Source organism: Siphateles boraxobius, unplaced genomic scaffold (assembly GCF_051911475.1).
Source record: "Siphateles boraxobius isolate OS27281-9 unplaced genomic scaffold, OSU_SipBor_1 18, whole genome shotgun sequence".
Lineage (NCBI taxonomy): Eukaryota > Metazoa > Chordata > Actinopteri > Cypriniformes > Leuciscidae > Siphateles > Siphateles boraxobius.
This window is the reverse complement of record NW_027508788.1, coordinates 5,831,470-5,850,924: the sequence shown is the minus strand read 5'-3', so window position 1 is coordinate 5,850,924 and position 19,455 is coordinate 5,831,470.

Here is a 19,455-nt window from a genome sequence, read left to right as displayed (position 1 = left end):
TGTTGTAATTGTTCTGGAGATCTGCTTTATAAAATTCTCTGGAGAAGGTGAAATGATGAGAGTGATGCCTCATTAAATGAACAAAACTGTTTTCTGTTGTCCCAAACAGCTGTCCCCAAAGACCTTATTGATCGTAATAAGATTATAAAAACACTGCAGTAGTTTCATAAGCTGTGATATCTCACAAGTTATAAAAACAGGCAAATCTTGTTTGGTGGAGAATATAGTTTTAGGTCTTTTGATGTCTTATTGCCAATCCTTGTTAATCAGCTAAGAACAAAAAAGGACAATGTGCCCACCTATTCAACATGACTTCCAAAACATTAAAAAAAAAATCTTCCTGATCCCAAACCTTTGAATTGTAGTCTATTTCATGCAAAATACAAGACAGGACTATTGTACTGTAATAAAAGACTGAGTTTCCATTAGCAAACATTCTCATTGTGAGAAAATCACATTGCAATGTGCTGCGTACTACATTCAAATACATAAACCAAAACGTAATACACAGCTATGCTGTGTTTCATAATGAAACAGTTTTTATAGTCACAGCACAAAAGGATATGTCTGTGTCCTTTGTTGAACTCCTTCAGTTTCACAATGACCGTCTGAACATGTACCATAAAAGAAACAAAGACTGTTTATTGGTTACATCACACAATCAGGGACATAACACATAAACTGCAGATCCTTCTTCTCTAAAAACTAAAAAAGGATAAGCACTTTTCCAGTGACCACAACTAAAGTCAATAACAGTTGTGCCATCACCTGCTTGAGGATAAGGTGTTGGAGAATGGCAGAGTGTAATGTAGAACAGCTAGCTTTCTTCAGGTTCAGTTACACTATCTTCTAACAGAATCAAAAGCCTCTAATAACCTAAAGGCTCTGAGACCGGTGCCTGTCCATTCTGAGGACCGATTTCAGCTTATCAGGGGACTTCGGTAACTTTGCTGTTGCCTTCTCTTCTGTTTATCCTCAAAGTTTTTGTATACTCACCGAGAGGAGGAAAAGGATTTAGACAGAGACATGATGACAGCTATGAACAGTTCAGTTCCTCAAAAAGACAGGCAGAGTCAACATCACATTTAAGACTGTGTTTGTAACACTATAAGAGCCCTCTCTTCTTTTCGCTAATACATCTTCCAGGTCTATCATCCCCCGAGACAGTAACCATTTAAGCCATTCATTTTTACAGTTTAAGCCAAGAACAGATTCTTCTCACGGATCTTAAGAGCCCGCCGAGCCATTCTATTCTAAGCTTAAAAAGATTGATTGTCACTGCCTCTGGATATTTTGGCGTGATGCAAGGCTATACAAAAAACCCCAAATTTTTTCATCTTAAAAATATATCTAAATTTTGTCATATGCTCTCAATGAAAAATGCAGAACAATTAGTTAATGCGTTCATGACATCCAGGCTAGATTATTGTAATGCTATTATGTGTGGTTGCCCTGCACGCTTAATAAACAAACTACAGCTGGTCCAAAATGCAGCCGCTAGAGTTCTTACTAGAACTAGGAAGTATGACCATATTAGCCCGGTTCTGTCAACACTGCATTGGCTCCCTATTAAACATCGTATACATTTTAAAATATTGCTGATCACTTACAAAGATTTAAATGGTTTAGCTCCCCAGTACTTGAGCGAGCTCTTAACGCATTATAGTCCTTCACGTCTCTTGCAATCTCAAAATTCCGGACAGTTGATAATTTCTAGAATATCAAAATCGACTGCTGGCGGTAGATCCTTTTCCTATTTAGCACCAAAACTTTGGAACAATCTTCCTAACATTGTCTGCAAAGCAGACACACTCTGTCAGTTCAAATCTAGACTAAAAACACTCTTTGGAAAAAATCTCTTTAGCCTAGCATACACATAACACATTATAGACTTCTATAATTCAATGTTAGGCTGCATAATTTAGATCAGCCGGAACCAGGAAAACTTCCCATAAATCCTGATGTACTTGGTACATCATAAAAAGGATGGCATCTACGCTAATATTAGTCTCTCTGTTTATCCCGAGGTTTACCGCAGTCAGCTGGATCCAGGCCGTATCCAGATCTGATCAAGGACCAGCGCCTGGACACAACGACAAGGCAGTCCTGAAGTGTCAACTAGTCTCTCCACTGTGAAGGCCTCCTTCCTTTTACCTCTGTACAGATAAAACGTTGTCGGGATAATTCCGGTTCGCGTGGCTACGCAGACGCTACAAAAATGTATGTATTATAGATTTTTAAAGCCAGACAAGTAGTTTGTTGATGGTTGATTTGTGAAGAAGGACTACATGCCTGCGCACATATATATTCAAACACACATACCTATCGACTGAACAAGTGATGCGCATGTACACAGCATCTGCGTTTTCACAGGTTTGCGTTTTTTGAGGTTTGCGCAGAGATAACGGATAATGGTTTGCACCTGCAAACCTATTTCAGGGAGTGCGTTCTCCAGACACCAGGCACTGTTTTATGCGGATGGGGCGGCCGGAGCGTGTTAAGGGGTTTTCTGTTAGAACGGTGTCGTGTTAGCGGCCCCTAAATTAATATCTAATGATCTTCGCAACGGAAGTAAATAAATTAAAACTAACTTTAGCTGGACAATAACTTTATCCTAGAGCTGTGGTAAAGCTTAAACAATCTGTTACGGTAATTTCTATTATCACTGTAAAGCTGCTTTGAAACAATCCATACTGTTAAAAGCGCTTCATAAATTAAGGTGACTTGACTTGACTTACGCAAGAACCAATGGGGTTTGTTCTCTTTCATTCATTTGCTCTATGTATGTACGTTGATCAATGTTTATATCTGAATAAAATCTGGTCATCATGTAAAGTGTTCATGTCTCTTTAGAAGAAATCGATTGAACTGCTTGATTCGCATTGATTAGGTTTACTATGTCTTTATGAGTTTTGGTTGCAATAAGTTTCAATGGAGGGACAGTATTCTCTCAGGTTTCATTAAAAATATCTTCATTTGTGTTTTGAAGATGCTTGAAAGTTTTATTTGTTTGGGAAAAAAAGGGTTTAGGGGTATAAATCCGAGGGTAGCGGATCTGCATTTCCTGCTTGAAGATGAAGGCAAGGGCGCAGCTGACCCCCCTGGGAGGCATGGTCAGGACCATCCTGGTGGTTATGGGGGAGGGTGGAGGTAGTTGTCGCGTCAGCATCTGCAAACTCAAACGTGTGAAAGTACCAATCTTTTATACCCCGAGTATAAGGACGTGATTGGATAGATGTGAAGGTACTAAGTGACGTAGTAATTAAGTCTTCCCGGCAGAACTTAAGCTAAAGCTTTCATTTCTGGGTGAACTATCCCTTTAAGTGGTCAGGGTTTGATTGGTTAACATGGCTAATTGTTGAAAGCCCAGCTGGTAAATATTGTAACTACAAAGTCTGACAGGAAAAAGGATCTTATTCCATTGACTTCCATTAAAACTTAGCCACATATTCTAACAGCATGTTTTTCATGCACCATATATATATATGTGTGCGCGTGTGTGTGTGTGTGTGTGTGTGTGTGTGTGTGTGTGTGGGTGGGTGTGTCTGGGTGTGCTCTTTGATACCAATCTTTCATTTGAAAGTCACGTGTCTAGTTTCTGTAAAACCGCATTTTTTCATTTTAAAAATATCTAAATTACGTCATATGATCTCAATGAAAAATGCAGAGCAATTAATTCATGCGTTCATGACATCAAGGCTAGATTATTGTAATGCTATTATGGGTGGTTGCTCTGCATGCTTAATAAACTTTTTTTGTCTATACTTAATCTTGTAAGAATAGAAGTTCATGAAGTCAGTACTGCTGTGCTGCTTGGAAACGTATGGCTAGAAGCTTTATTTTTTGTTAGTTTAGCCATTGTTAAATACATGTCCAATAAATAAACCTAGGGTTTTGTTTATTTTCTTCTAATAGGGTTGAAAAATAAGTAGATCTAGCAGCTTTTAAGGCCTTTCTGTATGCAACCGTGCTCTCTTTCCATGAAATGCGAAATACCTCTAGTTCCCTTTCGTAGTCACTCCGAGTTACGTCGGATGACGACGAATGGGGGTTTCGCTTAGAACACCTATCGACTTCGAATATTACAAAACGAGCCAATGGCGATGAAATGCCATGGGTCTGCGGAATTTGCATAGCGTATCTCCGCCCCACCACGTGGGTATAAAAGGAGGACGCCGGCAACATGCAGGTATGTTTTCGCTTCGGAGCCAAGAATATTTCTTCACTCCACAATCATCTCTGACTTCGCTCTACGAGACGAGCTTCTCTCTCCGGTGTTGGTGTGACGGCGATCTGCAGCGAGCTCACAGTGCCTGCTGATCTGTGCAGTGATCTGCCAGTGTGTGTGTCTCCCTGTGCGCTTCAACATCGCGGAGTTTTTTCTCCTCTCATAAAAGAGCTCGCAAGCGGCACCTCTTTTTAAAGACGGCTCGCCCGTGCATTTCTGGTTGCAGCGGACTGGTATCGGACTCTGATGGGCACGAGCGCTGTCAAGTGTGTTGGGCTTTGATCATGCTTGAACAGCGCTCGTGGATGACTCATGTTCTCTCTGGGAACGTGATCATCGCGTCATATATAGGTCGAGACTCGGTGAACTCGCAAGAGTGAGAGTCCCCTCATCCACCACCCGATCTTCGGCTGGTGGCCAGGGTGACCTGAGGGTGTTGGTCTGGAACAAGGCGCCGACTCTGTGTCCACGCCCCAGCCCCCCCTCTTTAATGACGGTCCCCGCTAGCGAACTGATGATTCCATGAGTCTACCCTCGGGTGGCCCGTGTGTTTTCATTTGAAGCTACAGAGGATGATGCTGTGTCTGTAGCAGCATCACTAGGTAGGCTTGATTCTTCTGGAAATGATGACTCGTCACAGCTGCCACCCTCTGGTGTGCCTATGGCTGTGCCTGAGTCTGATCCGGAGATGACGGCCATGCTTTCCCGGGACGATTGGTTTTGGGTAAGGCCGCCGACGCGCCCACGGCAAACCCCAATATCTTTCCTCCCGGACGTGCATGATGAGATCACGGGTTCTCTCGTTGGTCTCATCCACCTTTCCTCCCCTCAGGGGCTGCTGCCCATGGGTACACTGGGGTTCCCCTGGTTGAAGGCTCTGTTGCCATGCTACCATGTCCTCAGAGTGCTTCCCGGCGCAATCCTAAGCACCCGTCCAAAGCCTGTAGTTCTTTTCGTTTACACTATCTGTGGCGAAATCCTATTGTGCCTCAGGACAGGCAGCTGCCTCACTGCATTCCATGACCGTTCTGCTGGTCTACCTGACCCAGATGCTCATGGACATGCAGGAGGGCGGGACTGACCCGAGGCTCTTCAGTGAGCTGCGCGCCGCCACTGACCTTGCTCTCCGAGCGACGAAAGTGGCCGTACGCTCTTGGAGTCAGGTGATGTTCACCAGTCTGGGGCTGAATGATCTGATGTGCACGATGTCGGGCGGACCCGTCTGCTCGACACCCCCATCTCCCAGGTCGGCCTCTTCGGCGGTGCGGTTGAGTGCTTCTGCCCAACAGTTCTCAACCGCCCGTGAGCAGATTGAGGTTTCTGCACGACGGCCCCGCTGTCCGCTCAGATCCCTCAGTCTGCCCACCGCCGAAGGCTCCCTCCCACGGTTCCAACCCCGCCCGTTCACCGGGCCTGGCTCTAGAAGACCGTAGGGGGGATGCCACAGCCCTCTCCAGCCCCGCCACCCGCTAAACGCCGGTTAAGCGGCACTTTTGAGATGGGCTGCTCAGAGATAAGACTCAGTTCTTTCCAGTAGTTGGTAGCAGGCCACTCCTTTCCCCGGTGGAGGGCTGGGGAAGAATTCTTATTCAGAAGAACTGACTCTTTCGTCTCTGAGCATACAGAGTTCTCGGACGACACAGAGCGCCGCCCACAAGCCGTGCTCTCCTCGTCCCCCTCTGTCCCAGAGGCGGTTGACACGGCGTGCCGTCCACGGACCGCTTCGCCCCTGTCCCCCTCTGTCGCCAGACCCCTGGCAGAGCAGACCCCCGTGGAACGCTGGTCCTTCCCTGGTCTCCTCTGTCAGGACGCGGAGTATGACCGCGCCCCCGCACCGGGCCGCTATGCCACCCTCGCCTGGGCCGGTCACTCCGCTTCGCTGCCCCTCCGGGGGACGTCTGTGGTTCGCATGACCCCGCTGGTTCAGTTCTGGCAGCTTGGTTAGAGCTCCCAGCCTGTCCCGCTGGGTCGCCCGAACTATCAGGCTCGGCTATGCGATTCAGTTCGCACGGTCTCCTCCCCGCTTCAGGGGAGTTCGCTTCACTATGGTCGGTGGCAATGCCCCTATCATGAGAGCGGAGGTTGCTACCCTGCTGGCGAAGGGTGCAATCGAGACTGTCCCTCCAGCCGAGATGAAGTCAGGGTTTTACAGCCCGTACTTCATTGTCCCCAAGAAGACCGGTGGGTTACGGCCGATCCTGGATCTGCGCGTCTTGAACCACTCCCTTCACAGAATGCCGTTCAAGATGCTCACGGCCAAACGCATTTTCGAATGCGTGCTGCCACAGGATTGGTTTGCAGCGATAGACCTGAAGGAAGCTTACTTTCATGTCCCCATCTTACCTCGACACAGACCGTTTCTTCGGTTTGCTTTCGAGGGGCAGGCATACCAGTATGCGGTTCTCCCATTCGGGCTGGCTCTGTCTCCTCGCGTCTTTACGAAGGTCGTCGAGGCAGCCCTTGTTCCCCTGCGCGAACACGGGGTTCGCATCCTGAATTATCTCGACTGGCTAATATTACCTCACTCTCGAGATCAGGTTTGCGAACACAGAGACCTAGTGCTCCGGCACCTAGCCCGTCTGGGCCTTCGGGTCAACTGGGAGAAGAGCAAACTCTGCTCCTCCTGGACAGGACCCCAGCGCCTTCTGCATGTCAATTGCCTCGAGTTGCTCGCAGTACACCTTGCCCTGCACCGTTTCCGCACGTTGCTCAAGGGTCAACACGTACTAGTCCGTTCAGACAATACCGCGACAGTAGCGTACATCAACCGTCAGGGTGGTCTACGCCTCCGCCGTATGTCGCAACTCGCACGCCACCTCCTCTTATGGAGTCAGAAGCACCTGAGGTTCCTTCGTGCTATCTACATTCCGGGAGATCGGAACTTTGCAGCCGACGAGCTGTCACGGTTTCGACCCGTCCCCGGCGAATGGCGACTCCATCCCAAGTCGGTCCAGCTGACCTGGGACCAGTTCGGGGATGCACAGATAGACCTGTTCGCCTCCCACGACTCATCCCATTGCGCCCTGTATTACTCCCTGTCCGAGGGTACCCTCGGCACGGATGCACTGGCGCACAGCTGGCCGCGGGACCTACGCAAATATGCGTTTCCCCCAGTGAGCCTCCTCGCATGGACCCTGTGTAAAATCAAGGAGGACGAGGAACAGGTCATTCTGGTCGCGCCGTACTGGCCCGCCCGGACCTGGTTCTCCGAACTGATACTCCTCGCGACAGCACCTCCTCGGCCAATTCCTCTGAGGAAGGATCTCCTTTCTCAGAGACGGGGCACCCTCTGGCACCCTCGACCCGATCTTTGGAGGCTCCACGTGTGGCTCCTGGACGGGACGAGGCAGGTTTGAGTACCCTGCCACCTGTGGTGGCAGCTACCATCACTTCCGCTAGAGCATCGTGCATGAGACATGTCTATGCGTCGAAGTGGAACCTCTTCGTCAACTGGTGCTCTTCTCGCCGAGAAGACCCCAGGAGATGCCCGATCACCGTCGTGCTTTCCTTCCTGCAAGATGGGCTGGAGCAAAGGCTGTCTCCCTCCACCCTGAAGGTGTATGTGGCCGCTATCGCCGCATATCACGAATCAGTTGAAGGTAAGTCTCTGGGGAAGCACAACCTGATCGTCAGGTTCCTGAGAGGAGCGAGGAGAGTGAATCCTCCTCGCCCTCCTCTCTTTCCCTCTTGGGACCTCTCTGTGGTGTTAAATGCCTTACAGAGGCCCCCCTTTGAGCTTCTCAAATCAGTTGAGCTAAATTGCTGTCTATAAAGACAGCGCTCCTGGTTGCATTGGCCTCCATCAAGAGGGTAGGGGACCTGCACGCCGTTGACGAAGCGTGCCTGGAATTCGGGCCCGGTCACTCTCACGTGATCCTGAGACCCTGGCCTGGATATGTGCCCAAGGTTCCCACCACTCCCTTCCGGGACCAGGTGGTGAACCTGCTAGCGCTGCCCCTGGAGGAGGCAGACCCAGCCTTGGCGCTGCTCTGTCCAGTACGCTCTCTCCGTGCCTACGTAGACAGGACGCAGTGTTTCAGGACCTCAGACCAGCTCTTTGTCTGTTATGGTGGGAGACTGAAGGGAAAGGCTCTCTCAAAGCAGAGGTTGTCCCACTGGATAGAGGACGCCATTGCTTTGGCTTACCAACAGCAAGGCCGACCGTGCCCCCTTGGTGTGACAGCCCACTCCACCGGAGTGTGGTTTCCCCTTGGGCTCTAGCGCATGGCGCCTCGCTGGCAGACATCTGTAGAGCTGCAGGCTGGGCGACACCCAACACATTCGCCAGATTTTATAATCTCCGAGTGGAGCCTGTGTCCTTTCGTGTACTCGCTTCAGTCAGCTAGTACTGGACCCACTCAGGTGTCTTCGCTTGCTCGCCATTCCACTCCACGGACTGGATACGTGCGATTATTCCTCAGGTGAGCCTTCCTCTCTGAAGCCCTGAGTTCCTCCAGCACTGTTGACGCTGGCGCCATTGTCTATTGCCTGTGCGTCGGCTAGGTGCCTCCGTGTGCATGGTTCCTCCCTGAGTAACCCCCACATGTGTATTTCCACTGTAAGCCTCCTTGAGCATGTGTCTTTCCCTTGGCAAGCCACCTTGCCACTCCTGGAGTTGAAAGTTGCCACCCCTCGGGCTGATCACTCCAGTGTTCCTCCATATGAGTACCTCCGGCCATATGTGTGTTCTTAAGTCCTCCCTACGGGTAGGCATGCTGCGGCATATTTCCTCTGAGATATGCTTCCCAGTGTACCTTGGTATTCCTGTGTTAAGTAGGACTCCTTCGTCCGTGCCAGTATCACGACAGGGGGATCAGACTTTCACAGGGCACTGGAAGACAGCTGTGAAGGTGGCGTGAATACACGGGGACCCCCATTCGTCGTCATCCGACGTAACTCGGAGTGACTACGAAAGGGAACGTCTCGGTTACTTATGTAACCCTCGTTCCCTGAGTAGGGAACGGAGACGTTACGTCTCCCTGCCACTTCCGCTGTAACGCTGGGCAGACGCCTGAGTTCAGTCTCGGCTCCTCAGCGAAGACATACCTGCATGTTGCCGGCATCCTCCTTTTATACCCACGCGGTGGGGCGGGGATACGCTATGCAAATTCCGCAGACCCATGGCATTTCATCGCCATTGGCTCGTTTTGTAATACTCGAAGTCGATAGGTGTTCTAAGCGAAACCCCCATTCGTCGTCATCCGACGTAACGTCTCCGTTCCCTACTCAGGGAACGAGGGTTAAATACGTAACCGAGACGTTTTGTTTCTTCCAGTTGCGCTCCATTTTTCTGGCCGCTCTCTTAAGGGCCCGAGTGTGCTCGTTGTACCATGGCGTTGGACTATTTCCTTTAAGCACAAAGGAGCAACTGTCTAAAGTGCTGGAAAAGAGAGAGTTAAAAGTTTCTGTCGCAATATCGAGTTCCTCTAAGCTGGGATGCTGAGTTGATGAACCTGATCAGAAAGATTATTAATAAAGCATTTTTTAGTGGCAGAAGTGATAGATCTAACATATTTGTAACACGGAGTCAGCTTTGTCTGTTTATTTGTACTTTATTGTAAAGCGACCTTAAGTATTCTGAAAGGCGCTATAATGTATTATTATTATTATTATTTAAATGCCAATCCCAATGCATCTTTTTCGTTATCTACATGTATATTAAAATCACCAACACTTAGGACCTTATCTGCAGCCAGTATAACTCTGATAGAAATTCAGTAAATTCTTTGATAAAGTTTGTATGGTGCCCTGGTGGCCTGTATACAGTAGCCAGCACAAATCTCAAACGTGATTTATCATTTAGCACCAACACTTCAAAGGAATTATATTTGAAACTAGACTTCTAAGTAATTCTGAAAATTTTACTATAAATTACAGCAACACCTCCCTCTTTGCCTTTCGGGCGAGGTTAGTGTTTATAACCGTAATCTTGGGGGGTGGACCATTAAAGTAATGTAATTGTTTGGTTTTAGCCAGGTTTCTGTCAAACACAGCACATTTAGGTTATAGTCTGTAATCATATAATTAACAATAAGTTATTTTGAAGTAAGGGATCGAATAGTCAGCAACCCAAGCTTTATCATTTGTTCATTTGTATTATTTCTGTTATTTATTTGTTGAATGTCAATACAATTTTTACCCTTAGATGGGTTTGAAAGTGTTTTGTATTTCCTAATTCGGGGAACAGACAGTCTCTATATGATGATATCTAGGTGAAAGAGTCTCTGTGTGATGGGATTTATCTGACCTCAGTGACGTGAGACAGCTAGCAGACGGTCGGTTTAGCCAGTCTGTCTGCTTCCTGACCTGAGCCCCAGATTGTCATGTTTGAGCTCTAAGACTAAGTACCATATTAATAGAGAGAAGAGCAGAACCATCCCAGGAGGGATGAATACCATCTCTTTTCAGCAGGTCTGGTCTGCCCCAAAAACTCCAATTGTCTATGAATTCTATATTATTTTGCGGACACCACTTAGAACAGCCAGCCATTGAGTGAGGACAGTCTACTAACTATCTCATCACTCCGGCAAACAGGACGGGGGCCAGTGATTGAGGACAGAATTTTCAGTGAGTTATGGGTGAACTATCCCTTAGCTTAGAAGACTACAAATACAGCACAGAAATCTGCTTTTTGATGTATGGAGCTCGACAGCTCGAAATCATGTAAATAAAATCTTACAAGTTTCAAATGACTGATGAAGGTTTTCGTTTTTGAGCACTTTATAAGTCCTTTATTTGAAAGCTGTTAATTTTGTTTAACCATTGCAACCTGATTTAGACAGTTCTCGTCCTCAACCTCGTTTTGTCACACAGAGTATGCTATCTTTTTAGATTTCTTTTATTAAAATTGCACATTCACACGATGACTCATAACACTAATCCTGCTCACTTGTCACATGCAGTAATTCCTTGCGAATGCACTGGTTTTCAAGGGCATAAATCAATAGTCGCTGCCAGGGCACTGTGCCACTCTTTAAATAGAGCTGTGACTGCAGTTGGCCCTGGGTAACGGTAACACAGCTGAGAAAGCCTTTCAAACCATATTCTCCTGAATCAGATAACAGAGGTGCTGACTTAATGCTAATGCAAACTTTCTATGTAGGCCTAATTTAATGTCTCTGGATTCAGGGCTCACATTTGATTAATCTAAGCATGACTGAAAGGTTATTTAACTTTCATCTTCTAATAAATCTCACTTTCAAATGCTTTATCCAGAACATAACTGTGAGATTACAAAGAGATTAATTTAAATAGTTTAATCAAAAATAGCTAAAAGTGCAGTCTCGGTCATGCAATATTGAGTAGAGGCAAATTCATCTTAAAATACGAAATGCATTTGTTTGAGTACATCTACAGCAAGCTGACTTCAATATGACGTAGACTAGGAGATTTATTATGCCCGTAAAAAACGCTTTGTAAAACAACTGTATAAAGAGCTAAATTAAACAAAAATGAAGTTTTTTTCTTTTTCCACATACAGAGCCTTCATTCATTCCCAGCATGATTGGAACAACAGCAAGCAGATGTTGCAGTTTGATGAGCAGACATACAGCTCTTGTGGAGGGGGTCCGAGGCCTGTGTTGTGTAATCAGCAATGAACAAGCGGCTGACTGCTGGTATGATGCTCTCCCAGGCTCACATCTCAGGAAAAAAAACCCTGAGCTTGGAACAGATGGACGTTTCAGAGAAGCAACTCAGATAGGAAAGTAACGAAGATGCAAGATACTGTAGTCTACATTCTTTCATCTGAAATTTCATCTTTTGCACTAAATGAAGAGAGTGACACCAGTTATCAAAGTGTCATGTTGCTTTCAAACATCACAATGCCTGTGGAGAAAATGTGACATTGACAGCAACAATCTTTTATGAATGACAGTGTAACAAAACTGACAGCATTTTATGACTGTACAGCAACAGACCTTGGGAAAAACAGCGAAGGCAAAATCGATCTGTTACCTGCGGGTTCTTTCACAGTGCTCTAGTCAGGGATGGTTGATTACCTAAAACACAGAGCCACATTGTACATACAAGTATACAATACACACACACACACACACACACACGCACGCACGCACACACACACACAACACACACACACACACACACACACACACACACACACACACACACACACACACACACACACACACACACACACACACACACACACACACACACACACACACACACACACACACACACACACACACACACACGAGACCACTGCAAAATTAGCAGTTTCTCTGGATTTACTATTTATATGTATGTGTTTGAGTAAAATTAACATTTATTTTATTCTATAAACTACTGACAACATTTCTTCCAAATTTCCAATTAAAATATTGTCAATATGAACATTTGTTAGCAGAAAATGACAACTAGTCAAACTAACAAAAAACGATACATGTTTTCAGACCTTGAATAATGCTAATATAAAGTTTGTATTAATTTAACGACACAATGCTAATGTTTTAACTTCAGAAGTGTTCAGAAATCAATATTTGGTGGAATAACCCTGATTTCCAATCACAGCTTTCATGTGTCTTGGCATGCTCCCTATTTCAATCAATCAATCAACATTTATTTGTTAAGCACATTTATAAACAAACACAAGTTGGCCAAAGTGCTTTACATGTCTAAAAATTACTCAATAAACACTCAACGAAAAAAAGTTGGTCACATTAATGTTGGAGCAAGTTTTCTTCTAGGATAACCTTGTATGTGGCTTGAGTCAAGTGTCCTTCAAAAAGACAGATCTGCACTATTCTGATCTCTTTTGATGAGTCCAGCTTTCAGGTTTGCCAATCACCTGGTCCTCTATGCTTAGACAGAGACCTGGAGAGACCTACAACCTACACAATGTCCTGCTGTGAAATTTGGTGGAGGATTGGTGATGATCTGGGGGTTCTTTAGCAAGGCTGGAATCAAGCCGAACCATTTTCTGCAAATAACATTCTAAATGACAATGTTTTTATTTGAAATTTGGAAGAAATGTTGTCAGTAGTTTTAGTTTATAGAATTAAAACAAAAATGTTAATTTTACTCAAACACAGACATAGAAATCCAGAGAAACGTCTCAGGTTATGTATGTAACCCTGGTTCCCTGAGAGGGAACGAGACGCTGCGTTAAGACGCGGTGGGAACGCTCTGCGTGATTGCGTCGTGAAGCACGTGTATAATCAGTCCAATGGAAGAGCTAGACGTCATAGGCGGGTGACGTCATAGACCAGGAAGCTATAAAGCACACCTGAAAACAGACTGCGCCAGCTTCTGAAAAAGCCTGAAGCAAGTCGATCAGGGCATGCAGGAAGTATGGCAGGAAAACGCAGCGTCTTGTTCCCTCTCAGGGAACCAGGGTTACATATGTAACCTGAGACGTTCCCTTTCAAGGGAACTCGAGCTGCGTTGAGACGCGGTGGGAACCCCATACCCACGACGCCATAAAGACAAATGCCCGTTCTGTGTGAAGTCCTTGCGCACATTAAGAAGCAAGCAACCTAGCCCCAGGAGTGGAGAGGTGTAAGTCATAAAATCTGACAATGTATGTGGTGAGGACCAGCCTGCCGCATTACAAATGTCCTGAAGGGGAACACCCGAAATTAAAGCCTAGAGGCAGCCATACTCCTGTAGAATGGGCCTGAACAGCCATAGGTGAAGGTAGCCTCAACTACCCACTTGCTCATCATCTGTTTAGATGCCGAAGCAGACACATAATTGTTCTGATATACGCCACTGAGCAGCTCTGTGAACATACGCAGCCAAAGCCCGGACAGGGCGTAACAGATTAAGTTTTTCCTGATCTGGGGTATTAAAGGTGGAGGACAGAAGGCCTGCTGCACAAATGACCTGCACATTTAGTAGGGACCTAGAAATACAACCCGACCTGGGGTGAAGAAATACTATCACCATAGCAGGTGCAAATCCAAGTACGTGTAGGCCTCAGCCTCATGTACCACGGAGAAGACGAAATTAAGGATCTCTCCTCAGAGATAACCCAGTAAAGAAACATTCATACAGAAATCAAGTACTGTACCCACGGGGCAGAAACAAGATTCAGAAGGCGTTCTCTGCACCAGGCAGAGAACAGCATATTTAGTCTTCTCGTGGAGGAAGCTATAGACTGGAGTATGGTCTCCACGACCTCGGTCGAGAGACCTGAATCTATGAGCTGGGCCCCCTCAGAGGCTGAGCCCACAGTATCCAGAACTCCAGAGCTACCAGGAGCAAAGATATCGGGAAAAGCGTATAGGTGTAGCGGCAACCACACCTATTACATCACATCCAGTCCAAGCGGAGCTGGATGCGTGAGGGAGAACCGCAAGGGCATTTCATTGTACAAGCGATGCGAAAGGTCGACTTGTAGTTTGACCGAAGTTCCCATAAGAAACTCCACCACCTCGGGGTGAAGTCTCCATTCCCCGGGCCACAGCCCCTGCCTCAACAGGATATCTGCTCTGATAAACGAGACCATCAGTGTGTTGTCCGGACCCTTCGCCGAGCAACCACTCATGATTGCCCCCGACTTGTGAGGGAAGCATCCGTCGATAGCATTATGCGTCGACAAGAAGCCCCCAACACTGGGCCTGGGCGAGGAACCAAGGTTCTTCCACATGACGAAGAACATGATCATGCGAAATGAACATGAACATGAACATGAACTTGATCATGCGAAAACAGATTTCCCCTCGGAGAAAACCCCTTGGTCCTGAGCCACCACAGCAGGGGTCTCATGTACAGAAGGCCAAAAGTAACTACGATGGAAGCAACTCCCATGAGCCCCAGCCAAAGACCTTTCACCGAGCGGCCACTCATGACCGCTCCCCATCCTGTGAGGGAAGCATCCGTCGATAGCGTGACGCGTCGACAAGAAGCCCCCAGCACTGGGCACTGGGCGAGGAACCAAGGTTTCTTCCACATGACCGAGGCATGAAGGCATAGCCGCGTGACCTTGATCATGGGAAAACGGATTTCCCCTCGGAGAAAACCCCTTGGTCCCGAGCCACCACTGCAGGGGTCTCATGTACAGAAGGCCAAAAGTAACTACGTTGGACGCAACTACCATGAGCCCCAACAGTCTCAGAGACTGTTTTGCAGTGAGTGACTGACCTAGTTTTACATTCTTTACGGCTGTGAGAATCGCAGAAATACGTGCAGGAGACAGGCGTGCTTGCATTGTTGTCGAATCCCATAATACACCAAGAAAAGTGGTCCTCTGAGCTGGGAGGAGTACACTCTTTTTGGTGTTGAGCCGCAACCCCAACCCCCTTATGTGGGACAGAACGACATCTCGATGTTGAACTGCCAAAAGCTCGGACTGAGCTAAAATCAACCAATTGTCGATATAATTTAATACGCGAATGCCCTGGAATCTCAGGGGAGCCAGAGCTGCATCCACGCATATTATAAAAGGTCCGGGGTGATAACCTAGGCCGAAAGGAAGAACCCGATACTGGCATGCTTCGCCCCTGAAAGCAAACCTCAGGAATCTCCTGTGATGAGGATGGATAGATAAGTAAGCGTCCTTTGAGTCTATTGTGACAAACCAGTCCTCGGACTGAGTCTGTGACACAATCATATTTAGCGTAAGCATTTTTTGCTTACTTTCAACTTAAGATTCTGAAACCTGCTGTTTAATTGACGCAGGTCTAGAGTAGGACGCAACCCCTCATCCTCTTTAGGAACAATGAAGTAATGGCAGTAAAACCCTGACTGTCTGCCGGGAGGACGAACCCCTTCTACAGCTCCTTTTGCAGAAGTGTCAGTACTTCCTGCTCCATAACCAAAGCCTGCTCGGGGTCCACCACAGTGGGGAGGACCCCTAGAAATCTGGGCGGACAAGAACTGAATTCTGAACCCTTTTCTATAGTGTGCCGGACCCACCGAGAAATATGTGGCAGTAGTTTCCAAGCTGGCAGAAATTCTACTAGGGAAACCAGTCTCTCAAGACTGGCCTCCGGATTTGGTTGAACAGTCACTACGGTACCCTGAAGCGGCGAACTGGCAGGGAACAACCGAACTGACCGTTCTACGACCCTCCTCGGAGGATCGTATGGGGACGCTGACACCTCGGTGCCCTGAACGGCGAACCGGCAGGGAACAACCGAACTGGCAACGCTGCGACCCTCCTCAGAGAGTCGCACCCCAGAGGACGCCGAGGAGAAACGGTTTCTCAAAACCATCCCTACCCCGTAGGGGACCACCCTTTAGAAGCCTGATAGCCTCGTTTTTACGACAGGACTTCCTGTCTAAGCTTTATTAGAGATGACGACAGTCCTCAGAACTAATAACTTAGTTCCTACGACCCTCCTCGGAGGATCGTATGGGGGCGCTGAAACCCCGGTGCCCTGAACGGCGAACCGGCAGGGAACAACCGAACTGCCAGCACTGCGACCCTCCTCAGAGAGTCGCACCCCAGAGGGCGCAGAGGAGAAACGATTTCTCAAAACCATCCCTACCCCGGAGGGGACCACCCTTTAGACGCCTGATAGCCTCGGCGTCAGGGCTTCCTATTTGTCCAAGCTTTTTTAGAGATAAAATAGTCCTCAGATCTTGCATATCTCTAACTGGCTAGACTGCTACCGCCACCCAAGTCCCCCTCGATTGTGGAGGACCCAAATGGCGATGCTCGTTTTGCACTCTGTGCTGCGAGGGGCTTAGTAGACCGAGACTGCTCCGCCCAGCAGACTCAGGAACATTAGATTGGTGAGGAAGAAACCTCTGGAACGTCGCTGAATGGTTTATTTCTTAGTTTTTTGAAAGGGGAGCGTCCAGAAGAACAGACATAATTTTATCTTATTTTTCTTTATTTTTAAATCAGAAAAAAACATATATATATATATATATATATATATATATATATATATAAATATATCAATCCGTGGCCACCAGCAGGAAAAAAACAGAACTGGCCGTGCTGCAACCCTCCTCAGAGAGTCGCCCCCCAGAGGACGCAGAGGAGAAACGATTTCTCAAAACTGTCCCTCCCCAGTAAAGTTTATCTGTTTTTGCACGACGTAATTCTCGAATAGCGTCAGTGCTGACAACCTCACATTCATCCATGTCTTTATAATTCACCCACCAGCGCTGCCTAATAAAATGTTTCTTTATTTATTTAAGATGCCTGGTGGGTAACGTCGGGGTTAAAAATGATGACGCCGACTCGGGAGAGAGAAAGCTAGCAAGCGTCTCTTTAACCCGAGGAACTGTCATACCATAATACTTAATACCCATAGCATTACTATAGTTAGACGTTTGGGCATTAAACACATAAAATAGAAACCGGCTTATTCCACGATCTCGACACCTCAGTGTGGTGTGGAGATAGGGAAAAACGGCAGTCCCCGACGAGGAAGCTGAGATACAGAGTTTTTCTGTTTTTAGATATATTTCATCTAATAAACTCTCTTTTTCACTCTCATAATGTTCAGCTGGCCAGAAAATATTTAACTAGCAACAGCACTAGATAAACCTCCTTTTAAAGCTCCTCTTTATTCAACAGAGTTATGAGCTGACTTATTTATTCATTTATTGAAAACTCAAACATCTGTCTTTTTCTTAATATCTTTATTTGTTTTGTTCTCTTTTTTTAAACAAAACACTAACGATACCAATTCCTCGGAACTGGAATCGCCAGCACTGGATCTGGCAGGTGAAAGCTGAGATAGGGCGGGGCCCGTCCCAGCCCCCGCTGTCAGATCCGTTTGCGAACCCCAAAATGCAAGTCGCCGCCGTGCATTCCGCAATAGCGGGACCCACGTGGGGAGCGCAAACCGAACCGTCCTCCTCGAAGAACGCCCGGCGGGAGCGGAGCAGCTTCTCGCAATGCTCACAGTCAGCCCACTCGAGAACTGACTGTGGCATGCTCCACTCCCAAATAGTACCAGAAAGCTGATGTGTGTGTCCCCACCTGTGATATAACGTGGGCAGGGAACAACATGAAGCTGCTTGCTCTCTTTTGCCATAATATATATATATATATATATTGCAACTTGACAGACAACAATAAATATGACAAGGACAGAATACACTGATCGCTTGCTGAAGGCACAGAAGCTGTCGCGGTCTGTTTTCAGGTGTGCTTTATAGCTTCCTGGTCTATGACGTCACCCGCCTATGACGTCTAGCTCTTCCATTGGACTGATTATACACGTGCTTCACGACGCAATCACGCAGAGCGTTCCCCACCGCGTCTCAACGCAGCTCGAGTTCCCTTCCCCGAGTTCCCCGCAGAGCTATGGAGTAGGCTACTTGTAATTAGATTATACTTTATTTTAAAATACTCGTAATCAGACAACATTTACTTTTTTTTGATTACATGTTATTCTCACGTTGACAGTAAATTATTCATAGGTCATTGATTCTTCCTATACTACTTTTTTATCTTTTAAATTTTCCTTTCTAAAAAATGCTTATATACACTCAGAAGTGTTCACTGTATTTTTCATCAAACAAATGCAGCCTTTCTGAGAATGGATGGATGGATGGATGTTTTCCATATCTATTCGATTAAGAACATAGATTCAAGTGCATAGAAATAAACATACAGTATAGATTTAAAGTGGTTATACATATTTTCTACATTCTCTAAATATAGGTAACTTTCAAAAACAGTGCGATTACAGTCCTAAACGGTCCCAAAACGTTCCCATTACTGTCAGTCAAATAGGCCCAGCTGAGTGTAGGGAAAAACTAACTTTGAGCCTCCTGCCAGGTGAGGCAATACCTCAAACACACCGAGCAGATGGACCGATTACACGCCGACAGTGCTCACAAAGGGGGAACCGACAGATCAGGTGAGCCATCACAACTTACAGCCCAGAATTAAATCTCTACAGGGAGGTGCAAACTGTCCCTCCGAAAGATCAGTAATAGTTAAAAATGTATCTCTCTCTGGAGGAGGCACCAGACTCACCGTGTAAGTCAGACCTTGATTATTCTGAGCTTAGTTGCACTTGCTGCTCTGCTCATGTTGTTGAGATAAAACAGCTGTGCCTCGGTGTCTCCCGAGAAAACAAAACTGTTGGAAAGGTTTATACTGCCTCAAGGGGATGTACACTTCTGAGAAAACCGACAATCCCAACCTCGTTAAAACCGTGGCAGTATGGGTAATGATTGAGTAACTGTAGCCTGGAGAAATCATCACTTCCACGGTCTGCAGATGCACGCAGGTTGAGCTGAACTCGCTGCACAGCTGTGGAGTTCATTAGAAAATCAGAACAACAATTTTA